A 15,221-nucleotide genomic window follows, 5' to 3' on the forward strand; every position below is an offset into this window, starting at 1 on the left:
TTACAAGCCGAAGAACCGACACCAGAGGGGAAGAAAAACAAGGGAAAAAACGCCTGAAAACGATCATAAACACGCAAAGAGTAAGCTACGCATGCCGACGGAGGCTAGGAATTTCGCTACGCCTTTGCAGAGTCAAGATAGAAGCGTAAGAAATTTTCAACATAAAGAAGCCGCAAGAACAGTGGAATTTTGGCTTTTTTCCTCAAAAATACAAAATAAAACACAAAAATGAACATTGAGAGCTCAAAAAGGGCAAAAAACTTAGTGCAGCTTCAGGAGGCCATATCATTTCTAAAGCCTCATGCGGAAACTGGACATGCACGGAAAGTGCTAGGGCAAGCCCAGTGACGCCTTCTTTTTTCTTTGGATCACTTTTTTGTCTCTTTTGTCTGATGCAACGTTAGCAAGAGAGCGCAAAAGCAAAGTAAGAATAACTGGCCCACAGGTTTGACACATACACAGGAGAGCGCGCAGAGAAGGGAGACGCTGGAGCGCCCGAGATGGCAACAATAAACGCAGAGAACAAGCGGCGCAGCGAGGAGAACGAGGCGAAGCACATCCGCGGGCAAGTCTCTTGTTGACACCATCGCGCCAGCTCCGCATCCCTGCTTCCCATCAAGCATCGGTGAGGAAAAACAGACAAAAGAAAAAGGGATGTGCCACGGCGCTCGCTCAGTGTCTCCGTGTGAGAGAACCGCAGGAACGAATGACGTCATTGGCGGCCTCGGCCAATCAAAACACGCGGAACGGGACCGGCCCCGGGCGTATTTTGCGCCGGCCTCGGCATCAGTGCGGTGCGGGGCTGCGACGGAGAGTGTACTCAGGCTCCGCGCGCAGCGGCGGAGTCAGCTATAGCCGCCCAGCGGCCGACGTCGGCTGCGAGCACTGCCGACGGATTTGAGGCAGCGACGCACCGCTCGCAGCGCCGCCTGAGAGCCGCATTCTTGGTCAGCGGGGCTTTTTTTCGCAGCCTGCTCCCTCCTCTTCTGCGCCTGCGAGCAGAGGAAGCGCGCTTGTGGTGCCATTGGTTTTATTCGCGGTGGCCGCCGCTGCCCCCGCTGTGGTTGTGGGTTCGCCACCCCCGGCGACAGTCGACGCTCAGCCAGCGTAACAGCAGCGTGCGGGATGCGGACAGCGAAGTGAAGGGCCGTTCGATACGCCGAGACTGCCGCCAGCCTCGCGTCAAGCAGCGTCCCTGCCAGGATGCGCCGCAGAGACGTTTCCATGCGCAACAAGCGGTGCTGCGCCCGCCGTCGCCAGTCCGGGCCTCCCGGCGTCTGTTCGTGATCGCGGGGTCGTCGTCGGGATGGACGACGCCAGCGGCGCACGCCGGGTTCCGCGGGAAGGTACGCTCTCCCTTGGTCTGTCGCCGCGTCTCCTTGGCGTGTCGCCGCGCAAGCGTCTCAGAAGGCGCGCTGTGCCCTCCGACACGCTTGCTGCCTCTTATCCCTGCTGTCGTCCCATTTGATGCAGTGTACGGTAACCTAAAGTGCGGCCAAGAGTGCTCGCTTAGCAAGCCAAGTATTTCGGCTGCTGCTGAAAAATCTAGTCGAAGGGGAGAGCCGTAACAAGGAGCAGACGTCGCGATTTGATGAGTCATATCTCCGCGCTTTCTGCCTTAGAGGTAACCGTGGTGTTGAGTCGGCGGAAGTGTCATCAACCTAGAAAGTTGAGTGTAAAGAGCCGTAGACCGTGGTCTTCCGCCCATGTTTACGTCTCTGTTTTGTTTTGTTGTTGTTTTCGCACAAAGAGGAGCGGCCGCTTGCGTGCGTCAGTGGAGAGACTCGGCAAGAGCCTCCTGTTGGCGCAACCAGGCGCGCGCTGTGCAGAGACGCGCTGCGCTGGCGAGCTCAGCGTCCTTGACCGCGCGTGCGAGTCCGGGGGCAGAGCTTCGCCCACCGTCGCACGCACGCCTCTTGTCAAAGCCCGCTGCTCGCTCTGAGAATACAAGAGCCGCACGCTCCTGTTAGCAGATAAGTTCTTGGTTTCGCTTGCTTGCGCTGTTCACTGAATTACCGCACAGGTGCATTATGCGGGTAGGTACTCCGTCGAGATATTTAAAGAATACGGGGGCGGCGACGAAACACTCTGAACTGCCGGCTGCTGCCTCAACCTGGCTACAAATTTATACACAGAGGACGCATCACCTGACCACATCGCGGTAAAATCATCGACCGAAAGATATCCAGCAGCAAAATAAAAACCCGACAGTCGTGCCGAACCCGGTGACAGACACGCGCAGCAGCCAGCTCCAACAGACAAGCAAGGAGCCGAAGGAATACTGGTTTGGTTTTTGAGGAAAGGAAGTGACGCAGTAACTGTCTCGCATACCTCGGCGGATACCCAAACTGCGCCGTAAGAGAAGGGAGGATGGTGGGACTGAAATAAGAAAGAGGTGGCCGTAGTGGAGTCCTCCGGAATAATTCTGACCACCTGGGGATCTTTATCGTGCACCGACATCGCACAGCACACGGGTGCCTATTGCGGTTCGCCTCCATCGCAATGGGGCCGGGTTCGCACCCGGGTACTCTGGCCCAGTAGCCGAGCGCCCTCAGCACTGAGCCACCGCGGCGGATTAGCGAAGGCGCATTATCAAGTTACCGGTGAATAAAAAGGAAAACGCGGTCAACACATCTATTTTTGTAAAAGTATAGTTTTACGCTAAGTGAGCTTGCGTCTCTGTTGATAGATAATTGGTTTTGGGGGAAAAGAAATGGCGCAGTATCTGTCTCATATATCGTTGGACACCTGAACCGCGCCGTAAGGGAAGGGATAAAGGAGGGAGTGAAAGAATAAAGGAAGAAGAGGTGCCGTAGTGGAGGGCTCCGGAATAATTTCGGCCACCTGGGGATCTTTAACGTGCACTGACATCGCACAGCACACGGGCGCCTTGGCGTTTTTCCTCCATAAAAACGCAGCCGCCGCGGTCGGGTTCGAACCCGGGAACTCCGGATCAGTAGTCGAGCGCCCTAACCACTGAGCCACCGCGGCGGGGCAACTGAGCTTCATTTAGCGCACTTTTTTTATCTTTCTCTTCCTTGGACGGTGACTTAATCTCACCTACGCATGTCCCCACGTATGAATTCTATTTTGGCACAGGCGTGAGTGTCAATCACAAGCACATTTACACTTGATTCATGAATGTTTTATGCATCTTAGTGCAGCACTGTTCACGCAGAACTGCTGTTTGTGGACACCTAAACTATTCAATAAATAAATAGCAAAAAAATCTGCGTTTGTTGGTAAGCCTCGAAACGGCAAAAAACAGAGTAAAAATCGAGAAGTAAACAGCAAGAGCAAAAATCAGGAACACCTGTAATGCATAAACCAGCAGTAGCAGTCAAAATGATTTAAAATTTTAAAATTAAGGATAAAAATGAGATAAACGGAGTGATATCTTTTACGGGCAATCAAATAGCGCGCTAGCGCGACTTCCGCCAAACTTATAAATAACCAAGGACTCAAGGATCTTTTTGACAGTGTTCTTTTCCACGGGATTTTATCGTTGGCTCGCGCACCGGTTCACATGCCACGGTTTTTACCCGTGTTCCGCAAGATGGCTGCCTGCGTTATTGCGTAGAGGCAAGCGCTGCTCGCCTGTTCGGCCATTAAAGCGCCGGCCAGATTGGCCACTGTAGGTCCGTCAGCAAGACTACATGATTTCGTAAATAACGCCAGTTGTGCACAACGCGATGAATGCGGAAATGGACTTGTAGCTTGGCAGTGCTTCTTCGACTTCTTGCTTGTCTGCAGAAGCTAGCTTCTGCTGCCTGCGTGTCACAGGGTTTACATTGAGTCTAGAGTTGTCTTGCTGGAGGATGCGTGTTTTGCATTCTGTGTTTCCCACAATGTCGGCACATGATATTTCTGCTCTGTACAAATATGTGGCTCTCTTGATTTGATAACGCAGGCGGTAGACGATCCTGCGGCTTCTGTGTTTCCTTGCCGTCCTGTTTGTTTTTTTTTCGCGCTTCCTTACATTTGACTATGACCACTCGACTAGGCCAGATATGCAAGTTCCCAGTTAGCTTCTTCCTCTTTTGCAGGACCTGTATAGGTGTAACGTGCGGCCATCATCGCGCATGTGAAGACCCTTTCTTATATCGAATTATTGTTCAGCCGAGTGAGGCGCATAGCCGTGGGAAGAAAAAATATTCATAGCGAAATGCAGATTATTGTTGGAGTCATGTTTAACTCTCGAGTCTTTGTCATTAATTCTCCTTCAACTGTTGTTAGAACCATTTTGAGTGCGAATCTATCTGCGGAGATACAGCGCAACCTGCAGCCAGTAATTTTAAGCTGAGCAACACGTCGCAGGAGATTGCCAGTTTGCAGCCCTGCGACTGAGTATATGTCCACTCACCAGAACCTACAAACAGCCTTCGTGCACCTTGAGAGCCCAATTCCCTGAAGCGAGCTATAATCCTGAGTGTTTTTTTTATCGCATGGACAATGCCGTGGGCTCTTGGCATGGCTGAAAAGGACAACCGAGCAAGAGCTCTCTCTCGAATTGCTGCCACCTACCTTTGTCAGGAACATACGACCTCCTCAGCTGAGCAGGTGCTTTGCTTGCTTGCAGTAACAGGGAAAACGTGTCGCGCCCTGGCGGATAAGGGGAGGGGTTAAGGCTGCTGTGGCATTTGGCTGAACGTGGACTGCTGGATCACTGGTAGAGGAACGAACGCAGTGAGGACACGGTCAACAGGAGGGGAAACGAGGCAAACTGCGCTTACGAGTTGTACAGCACGGTGTATTGATTTGGGGTCTTAAGTCCACTCTGTCGAAGACTCCTTTGTTGACCGCCGCGTCCGCCACGCAGGCCGGTCTTCAGCGCTGCAGCTGACAATACCCGCTTGCATCAGGCGCCAGAACCCCGGTTCCGAATCGCCCCGGGTGGCCGATCCCCGGAAGGCCCCTTCCTCAAAACGGGCCTCCCGCGGCGTCATTGGGTAACATAGCCAGGGACGGCCACCGAGATACTCGCACTGTTCTTTTCGCAGTCCTAAGAAAGGAGGGGGGGGGGGGGGGGGGGGAGATGCCTCCCTAACAACGATTCAAACACGTGGGCCTCGCTGAGGTTCCTTCAGCTGGTAATTCATCACCGTTTCGTCGTTTCCTCCTCTTTGCATGCTCTCGCATGTCCAGATGTCCAGCATGCTGCGCGCGGGACGCCTGGGGTGCAATTAGAACACTGCGCAAAAGAAAGAGCGTTCCAATGTGGCGCTTGGAAGGACCCTCCCCCTTGTTGTCTTCACCTTCGCTTTTTCCTTTCAGATGTATTGGCCTCACTGCGCAGATATCCGTGGTCAATGTTTTCCCGACATTCTACAATAGCTAATTTTCGAGAACAATACCCGGCGCCTCAATATCCAGCGCCACACTGATTCCATGATCCCGCACGGCCCTGGGGCAGTGGTTTCTACTGACTTGTAGTTTTGTTCTTGGATGAGACGGGCGGAGCGCTAGCGAAACGTCTGAAATTAATTCAGTGTCCTTCATTTGCGCGTTTTTGGGGCTAGCTGTAGGTGCACACAAAATAGATCGTAATCGGTAAGCAACCATTATCAGTGAGAACTTGCAAAATACACAACACTTAATAGTAAATAATATTGAATCGTGCACGAAATTCCGGACTTGTTTCGTTCTCCGGAGGCGAAACGGCCTTCGGGGACGCGATCATCCCGCCAGAGTGGCACTAAATACGCCGGCGCAGGGATATTCCCGACTATAAACCCCCATAGAATATTGGGAAAATTAATGGCCGCCAATACATTTTTAACGCCAGTATTAAAAAAAGGTGGGGAGCTAATAGGAAAACGAAGGGGGAAGCGTTCCACACGGCACAGCGGACGCTGTGTGGCGTATGCTACGGAAGCATCGCAAATGCCACCACCTGTTCAGCAGAGTGTTCAGTTTTATGTCGTTTTTTTGCTGCGGTGCTCCCCCGCTGTGTGGGGCCGCCTTTCCGGATAATTGTTCATAATGAGATAAATCAAGAAAATTGAGACAAGTGGCAATTAAATCGCAGGTAACAGGTACGTACGTGTGCTTATGAGCCGGTAAGAGGGGATTTCTAGCGGTGATACTGTGGCATTTCATGCTCAACAATGGGAAGAAGTGTTTTTGGTACTGCTGGGTGTATACTCAGGCGCGCACGATTTAGTTTTGACACAAGCCGACGGTAGTGGTATGTTTGCGGATAAGAATCGCGAATAAGTGCACCATCGTTGCAAGCCATGTCGTTTCACAGCTGGTTTTAGTCGAGAAGAATATGATGGAACCGCATTATAAGTTAATCGTACAACTAGGCTGTTCATTTATCTGGTCACAAACCGAAGATCAGTGTCAGAAGTGTTTGTCCTCTCGTGGACATCACCTGGAGATGATGATGATGATAATGAGCTTGACTTGCATGGATGGAGAGAGCAAAATCGAAAGATATGGTTTTCTTACATTCTGTCCCTATGAAGTCTGTTATGACATGCCTAAATCGCGTGCTAGTCAACAGCCCACGTAAACTTTCTCATTGTTGAATCGTTGGAAGCAAACTGCTAAATCCTACCGAAAGAGGTTTTTTTACCCTTATACACACACAGACATGGTTGACTATAGAGCAAATCTCGGCGCCCTGTGCACTGAGCAGCAGTGGTCCCGCGGAACTTGCTCTGCAGCTTTGTTACCACGTTCGTCGAGTCGCTCAGCATGTCAAATATTAAACAGCACCGCCCATGGAATGGATCAAAACGGGTTTTTCCTCTTGTTGCATGTCAACGGTAAAACAGAAAGCTACGACATTAGACATATTTCATGCCGACTGACCGGAAACTTAGAGGAACGCAGCTGCAAGCGCTGGCACCGAGCAGTGACACCCATCTTTGAGCGTGAATCGCCCTTTTCGCTTCGGGTTTCATCCGCTGCGCAGCGATATACTTTCCGGCGCGGCAAGCGCGCGCACACTGGTGCAGCCTTCAGCGCGGGAAGTATACCAAGCTCGTTGTCGTGATTCTGGCGGTTCCGATTGGGACAGGCAGAGGACTGAGTCGGGCTGGTTGGTTCATGCTGAACGGTACGACGAAGCAGCGCTCACGAACGGGACGGAAGAGGAGACAGACACATGAGACAGGATCCAGCAGGGAACACCTTCACAAAAATACTAGCTGGTCGGAGCTTAGTGGTTCTGTCCGCGGCGGCGGTAAGTTTATGAGCATTTCGTAATGCGGACTAGGCAACACGGACGTCGTTATGAACTTCCGGCGGCGGGACAGAAAGTGTGGCCAGTGAAATGTCCGTTTTCTTTTTTTTTTCTTTTTTTTTGGCGGGGGGGGGGGGGTAATAGTGGAGGAATCTAGAAAATGCCTCAAAAGTAGACGCACCAACGTGCGGAACCGATAAGTGGCAGCGGCGCTACTACTCTTACAGGCGAAGCTTAAGCGTCCTTTAAGTTTTTTTCTTTTGTAGATAACAATTCGGACAAATTTTGCCTTTGCTAGCCGTTAGTTCGGGCGTCAGCATCTTCTCAGTTTTGTGACGATATTCAGATGAAAGTGCCGAGATGGGTAGTTAAAAGCATTTCATACTTTTAAGAAATTTCAGTTTAGTCAGGATATATTAAAACATTACCACGCCTTCCTGATCCCAAAACACTGGTCATGGCCTTACGGGCTGACGTTCGGGTCTTGTCGCGAGGCTCAGGCTAACCCGCGCTCCATTTGGTAGCGTTTCTGAGTTTTCGGCTCAGGAAGGACTGAAGCTGTGATGTTGGGAAAACGAAAACAAGCAGGTTTAATGCCGCTGCTACGAAAACTTATTTACATGATTGTGGAGTTCGCTGACCCGTTCCGCGAACTCGTTGGTCTTGTGTTCGCAAGGAAGGCCGCTCCAGTGGGGTCGGAAGTCCCCAACAAAGGGGCCCGTCCCGTCCCTGCCTCCCCTTCGTGCGGCGGACGTCCTCGTTTACGCCGCGCCGTCACGGGGATGACCCGCCGGGAAAAACGCTAACCATGTACAGCTGTCGACATGTGGTTGTTAAGGGGTTGACGAGGTTTCGGGGGCGCGCGAGATACGGCTGAGTATTAGCCGAGTGAGCGGAAACCCACTATTCCCGTAACGACTGTGTTCGTCTCGTGCGGTGTATTCTGTAAACACTTTAGGGATCGTTTTGTCGCGTGTGCGAAAGAGATAGGAAAGTGGTAACGGCTGGGCCGTGGGTGCCTTGAGAGAGGGTGGTCGCGTTTGTGCTGTTTGTGTATTTGATTGCAACCTCTCCTTTCCCAAATGTTTAATCAGCACTCTTTCCCCAATCTGTGATTAGTTGGCGGAAATCCTTATTTTCCTTTCCCTGACAACTGATTGGCGAGATGGGTCGTTTATCTTATTGGTTGCTGTCCCCGCTAAGGGCGGAGACAGAGGGTTTAAAACCAACCGCTCTGGGTTGAGCGGGGGCTGAATTCGTCTGATCCACGATTTAGTCATGTAAATAGTTTTCTCCTTGCTTTGTTTTTTCTCGTTTTTTTACCTATGTTGTAAATAAATAGTTAACCTTCTCCTTTCCTTGAGTAATGTGAATGTTTGCGAGTAGAACCACCGGGTCATCAAGAAACCCCGATTTCTTCATCAAGTAGTTTCCTCTCATCGCCACCGGAAGGGGAAACTCAACTATGATGAAAGGTTTTGAAGCGCACAACAAAACAAGAGATAAGAGTTGATTGCAATGAGCGTCCGACTGAGCCTTTTTCCCAGGGTTCAGAGCGTCGTTTCTCATTAGGCACCATACTTAAACCACTTTCCTCTCTCAGGACGGTAGCCAATCAAACACAGCGCACCTCCCTCCAGGACGGCAGCCAAGTGATGCACGGGCTGGCGCAGCGATGCTCCAGTAAGCGGAGTCGCTCCCTGCTTATTGTCTCATCATCAGAACCGCGAGGAGGCATCGCAACTCCGCTTTCTGTGCTTCTCACACCTGAGTAACAAAAAAAAGGTAAAACTTACGAATGCGTTTCAGAAAATCGCCCATTAGTAACATGACATTTCGATTTTTTTTTTCAACTGCACTCCTGAAATAAAGCGCAGATTCCGGCTACTTTGGCAGGCCGCTAGGATTTCGGCACCCTCATATGTATGTGTGCATATGTGCAACCATAGTATGGTCAGACGTCTCAGGCGTTTAACGATACATTGGTGTGGCACGACAAGTGCATAAGCGGTCGCAACTTGAATGATAAAATAACCCCGTTGTGTCCACATGTGAACGTGCGTTCAGGCTGTGGTTGCTCGCGAGGTCTTAGGTTATGCGAACACTTGTATTAGTAAGCTCATGCGCCGGGTCCCCACGCATGCGCACGCTCTGTTTTGATTGCCTAGTTCAATTGGCGGTCATGAGGTCGCCCAGCGGTTTCCTTTGCTGCCTGTGGTGGCCGGGTCGTTGGGTTCTTCCCGAGCCGTATTTTCTAAAAGCTCAGATAGCAATTCACTGTCTCGCTTCTTTGCCATTGGCTGGCCTATTTCTGGATGGCGGGGCGCTGAAATGACATGCACTAGTGGCTACTGGACCGTGATGTGAAAGGGTCGCGAAAAAGATCTGCTCCGAATACGGTCATGGCCGTATAATTGGATATAGTTTTTTCCCCGAGTCTATTCCATTCCTGTCAGCCTGCTGACAGAGCGAGCGATCCCAGCGACAGTGCGCGATAGTGTAGCCCGAGCCAGTGGTGATGGGCGAAAACAATCGGAATTTGATAAAGCTTTATTTAATTGTCACGCCATATTCAGCGCTTGTCAAAAGTGGATACGGCATGTGGACGCTGAAAAATCTTTCGCACATGCTAACTCCGTCGTGGTGAAATAAATCCATCGGCGCCTCCCTGCAGGTGCCGTCACTGCTTTCTTGTCAATTGTGGTTCCTGTCTGTTTTTGCGTATGGAGAAGAAACTTGCGCTGCCATGAAGTCACTCGTATCACCGCTCGACAGCAATATGTGACCACAGCGAACACCATGAAATGAGCAGTAATCGACAATATATGGAAGCGCTGCGCTTGTCGCGTCTCCACGCCCGCTGTCTGCGTCACGGTTGGCATTCAGTGAGACCACCGCCTCCCGCTCTTGATTCGCCCGCGTGGTGTCATGAGAATGCCAGAGGGGGCTGCACATTTGGACGCGACCTTACTTCTGGGTGGTATTTGAATGTGAAAATATTTGCAGTGCCCTTTTTCCAGAATTTGCTGTCCTCAAGAGCTTAGGTCGCTTTTTATTGACGAGCAGCTCGTGAGGCCGCGTATGCGGCTTGTTATAGGCTTGCCTCATTCGCGCTCGCAGACCGTTCCTGCTAACGGTCAGAGTTTAAATGCAAATTGTTAGCGCCCTTTTCAAGCTGTTCTGCAATTCCAGAAACAGAATGGCGCCAGCTACCGCGATTTCGTTCTTGATCGCTCATAAATGAGAACGATTGAAAACGATGTCCCTGTCTCCGTTCGTCTTGCGTCCGCAGTGGCGCTGGTAGACGTTTGTCGTGGAGCTCCATCTTGGTATGTGCATATGCGATTAAAAAGCGGGACCTGTCATGCATCGCAACACTCTGACTTTTCTCATGCGAAGCACTTTTGTCCCTCACGAAATGGGCTTGGACACGGCATGTATTGCGAAGGCAAGATAACTGCTGGTCCTTGAGGGTAACGGAGTGGATTCCGAGAGAAAGTAAGCGTAGCAGGTGGCGGCAGAAGGTTAGGTGGGCGGATGAGATTAAGAAGTTCGCAGGCAAAGGGTGGATGCAGCTGGCAAAGGACAGGGTTAATTGGAGAGACATGGAAGAGGCATTTGCCCTCCTGTGGGCGTATTCAGGCTGATGACGATGACGATGAATTAGAGACATTCCTTCTAGGAAGAGGTTCTCACACCGCTCTTTTGACACAGTCTTGATTTTGCAGAGCATGTGCTTGCCTTCCCACTAAAAATTGCCTTACCACTAGTGAGAGGGCGAGTAACAAAGGTCAGAGTCCAAATTATTACCGGCACTAGATTTTCGTAGCACTTCAGATATGCCGGGTTTACACCTGGCCCTAAGTTCTGGTGCGATTTCCTTCCCCGATACGAAGAGTACTAGCTGCAGGAGCCGCTGTGAGGCAGCAGCCTCTCCTTATAGCTCATGTAATTAAGCAAAGAAATAGATAAGTTGAACATTTCAATGTGATTTGATTTTCCCGCTAAACCACAAGGAAAAGGGTGGTATTACACGTTTGTAATGCAGTAGAGAGTAACCCAGTCCGCATAAATGTTCGCCGTCGTTGTAAAGGTCAACCGGTGTTGTCGCGCTTGAAGGGCACTTCTACGAGTGGTTTTCAGCGAAGTGTATTCAGCCACGAGGCGGCCTCAAAGGGTGGACGGTGACTGGAACTGTCACAACACGCCTGTAAACTCGCTTTAGCCACAGACGCTGTACATCTCAAGTCTCCATGCCATCAAGACCTGTGCTCCAAACTGGCGTCGGACGTTACCATAACTGGCGATTTGTGATGCGTGCAAATAAAAAGCGCGCTTCGAGACACGCAGGTTTCAGTCGACGATGAATCCATAGGTGCACGACACGCCTGTAATCATTCTATTGCACACTGTGCTTGCAATACTTTGCGAGGCGACTCGATCCACCGGCTTGTTGCTTCAACGTCAGAATGCCTTTGCTTGGTTTACGCGACACACTACATGAGGCGCGAATGCAAAGCAGCGGTACAGTTTTACGCTACAAATTTCTGTCGTCCAGTGGCGCCGTGCGTACCTTTTCTGCCATTCTTTCAACGTTGCTTTGTTGGCGTAATTGTCGTCATCCGTGGCATGTTTTTCGCTTAATCCGCTGTTCCCCCGCGCACCTCTTCCAGTCCGTGTTCTGAGCACGTGCACAAAACGATGCTGGCGTCTTTGCACGCATTGGCTTCTGTCGCATTCATTGCGTTCGGGTTGAAAGTACATCGATGAGTGCACTCTCGGGGTGACATTGCAGGCTGTTCAGGCTCATTCACTCGGTGATAGTTTCTTCGTATACTTCTCGGGTCGTTTTTCTTACGCGGCACATGATTCATACGCTGTGTGCATGCACTTTATTGCACCGGGCATTTCTTTGGTTCAGGGCTCGCATCGGTGCCTCGCTATTCCAGAGGATCCTTGCTCGGACACGGTTCAGTGGGTATGTTCTTTAGTCGGGGCGACTGTAAGTACCGCAAGTTGGGAGAGTTGATGCCTTTTCGTTGTGGTAAACAGCGCAGAAGTTGAAAGAGTAGGGGACAAAGAAGTATGCAGCACACGCGCTGTTTTCAACATGTGCTCTTACTGTGTGCACTCTTTTCGGGCACACAGGCGTCGCTGTTACAAGGTTCGGCAGTAAAAAGAATACTTTTATTAGATTTTGCTGTCCTGAAAACATTGCCATTCAAGCATAAGTTCACCCGTAAAAGCGATGGCTTGCTTCTTAAGGTACCGTGCTCGCTCCTTGTTCCAAGATAACAGAGAGGGTAATTTTTACTGCAGTATAATTGAATTGGGAGGTAGTATGTAGCTTTTTTTGTAAACAAATGTCCTTCGCTGCCTACATGTTTAGCTTTGTCGCCGAGCACAGCCACGATCCACTGAATAACTTGTGGACGCGAGACGTTCTCGAGCCCCTTTCGGGAGCACAGTGTTCCTGGGCCGTTGGTGAAAAAGGATTATATGCCCTGTCTAGTACTGTTCGGCTTTCATACAGGCCACTTCGGGCGCTCTAGGTATTTGAATAAATAAATAAATAGATAAATAGATAAATAAATAAATAAATAAATAAGCGGACAGGCGCCGTAGTGCGTGCAATTCTCATTGAACTATCTTAGCAAACGGTCAAGTGATATATTTTCGCGCGTGTGGTGAGAAAGACACCTTGCACAATAGTGGAGGTTTGTGAGGTGATGTGCACTCTTGGGCCTCATGCTCTATAGGACGTGTCTCCCTATTGCGCAAGTGAGCCCAGTAACGGTGTACATACGAAACGCTCACAATTCTCCACCCCTTAATAACGGTGATCACCTTTTTTAGGTTAAGCGCTTTGCACACTGAAGCGCTGCGGAATTTCTTGGAGAACATTTGTCGTGGAACTAATTGTCGCGGAACGTGGTTCTGCATGGCCAGCCCTATTGGTGGGTTTCTTTCTTTGTTTTTACTTGTTTTCTTTGGGAAGAACACAGAGTTTCTCTAAATGCACTGACAGCAGCCAAAATCCTTCTCTAGTCGAAAGATATTACTCGCCGTTCCTGCAGCGATATCTTTTGCAGAAAAAAACACGTCTACAAAGCGGCGACAAGTGCCATTAGTCTCGTGCTTTGCGTTTTTCTTTGTGTGTAGTCCCTTCATCGGGATAGAAATCCCCATTGGCTGCCTAGAGTCACCGGGGTACTGGTATTAACTTTCCTATAGTTCCAGCCCCGTAATCGTAATGCAAAACAATTTCGCCAAACGAAAGGCCGCCGTCATTTTCGCTCGCTTCTGTGAGATTTTACAGCCTCCATCATTATTTTACTCCACAATCCCTCAGTGGAAGGAGTGAACAAAGAAGCAACTGCAACTCGGTATGCATAACTGCTCTCTTCCAAAGTCCGTGCGATGCCTAATTACTCTCGGATAATCAGCGTTCCGGGTCTTTTCGGTGCAAAAGGCGGCGAGCTTGTCAAAAGCCTGGAGCGGACATGCTCGCTCGCGACGACCGTTAACGAAGCATATTTCTGTTCCCCCTTCTGAAGGGTTCACTCTGCGGAAATGGGCCCGGTACAAAAACAGCCCCCGCGCTCGACTACTGTTTGGGAGTTTGGTTTTTGAACCAGGTGGCCTGATTTTCCCTTCGGCTACCGTCGCGTGTCTCTAGAAACACAAGGCTTTTGTTCCGCTCGAAGGTGTCTCGCTTTTGCACAGGAAAATACGCAAATTAGAACATATGTGCTATTCGCTGCGTACTTGTGGATGCAAGACGGAAGTTTATCCTCGAAAACCTCTTCGCTGCAGCATTTAACCTACAGAGGGAACGCCGCTTGTTCTATATTTGTCGACAGAAAGTTTGTTAGTCATCCTGTACCTACTGAGAGAGGGCCGCTGTTTAGCTGCTTTCTGTCGTTTCAATACAAACGAGAACTGAGCTGTTCCGCGAACTTTTCTGCTTCCGTAGACCCTGGCTTCTGTTCTTTTAAGTCTACTGAAATGTAGTAGTCCGTTCCCGATGGCTTTCTGAAAGACGGCGCCGTTGATGCCTGTAGAACGATAGTTTATAGTAAGTGCCTGTGTCTTTAAAAATTAGTCTTTAGGTAGCGAACCCAACTAAAACACTCTTCGTAAACTGTTGCGATATGGCTATACCTGAATCCAATTACTTCTTCCATTTTGCCAGCTCGAATGCCGCAATGCGGGTGTCAGCGGCAGGATCGACGGGTACGGAAATGGCGCGGTGTCCGAAAGCCCTTTTTGCATCGCACATGAATATAACCCAGTTAGCCTAGTCGATCGCGTTTCAACTGAATGGATAAACAAGCGCAGCCTCCAAGCGTAACTAACGGATTTATCACAGAATATTGCGTCTGAGAGAGCATTGATTACGAATATTGTGAGATTTTAGGATTATTTTAGCGTTGCTTCATGCGATCTCTGCGAGCAACCGTCTGAACTAGCGCCCATGTAGTTACGCGCCGACACAGACGTTGGTAGCGTTTTGAAAAGGAGCGGGTTTGAAGTGCGTGTCGTGCAAATTATCTGCCACTTGCAAACGCATTGGGACGTGCGCACATTCAGGTCTTGCGCTCGTTTTCATCTCCCGTGCCACGGTTTTTTATCAGGTGTTTGCTCAAAAATTAAGTATGGTTTGTATTCAGGCTAGTTGGTTCAACAGTGGAGTAAATTTCAGGCGCTCCATAGAGGAGAGAAGAGAAGCCAAGAAAGACATTGCATACCTAATCGCGTTGGTTGTCTCTCCAGGCTTCTCTTCTTTTCTTGTGAAACTGCAATTTACTCCGGGGTTTGTTCAAATACGAGGTGTGGAAAGAAACAGTCTGCGTTTGCGTTATCCAGGATATCGCTAACCTATTTTCACGTATGTTAAAAACACTTGGGAAAATGCAATCATCGGCTTCAGTCCCCTGCGAACAAACGCGCCGGCTCACAGCGATCTGCGACATCTCTTGCTGTGCTACCGCAGAGGAGGTGTGCGATGGCGTCTGTCTTTCGTCCG

General features: G+C 50.1%; 1 protein-coding gene across 2 annotated transcripts in view; it reads left to right on the forward strand.

The window, feature by feature from the left end:
• Positions 1–788: 788 nt before the first annotated feature.
• DopEcR (G-protein coupled receptor DopEcR) overlaps positions 789–15,221 on the forward strand; it is a 356,283-nt gene continuing 341,850 nt past the window's right edge. The window contains exon 1 of one of the 2 annotated variants that reach the window (XM_077650716.1): positions 789–1,346. The gene's annotated coding sequence lies outside the window, so the exon portion shown is untranslated. The remainder of the gene's footprint in view (positions 1,347–15,221) is intronic. The other variant, XM_077650718.1, reaches the window with a different exon arrangement.

The sequence above is a fragment of the Amblyomma americanum genome, chromosome 1 (genome assembly GCF_052857255.1).
Source record: "Amblyomma americanum isolate KBUSLIRL-KWMA chromosome 1, ASM5285725v1, whole genome shotgun sequence".
NCBI lineage: Eukaryota > Metazoa > Arthropoda > Arachnida > Ixodida > Ixodidae > Amblyomma > Amblyomma americanum.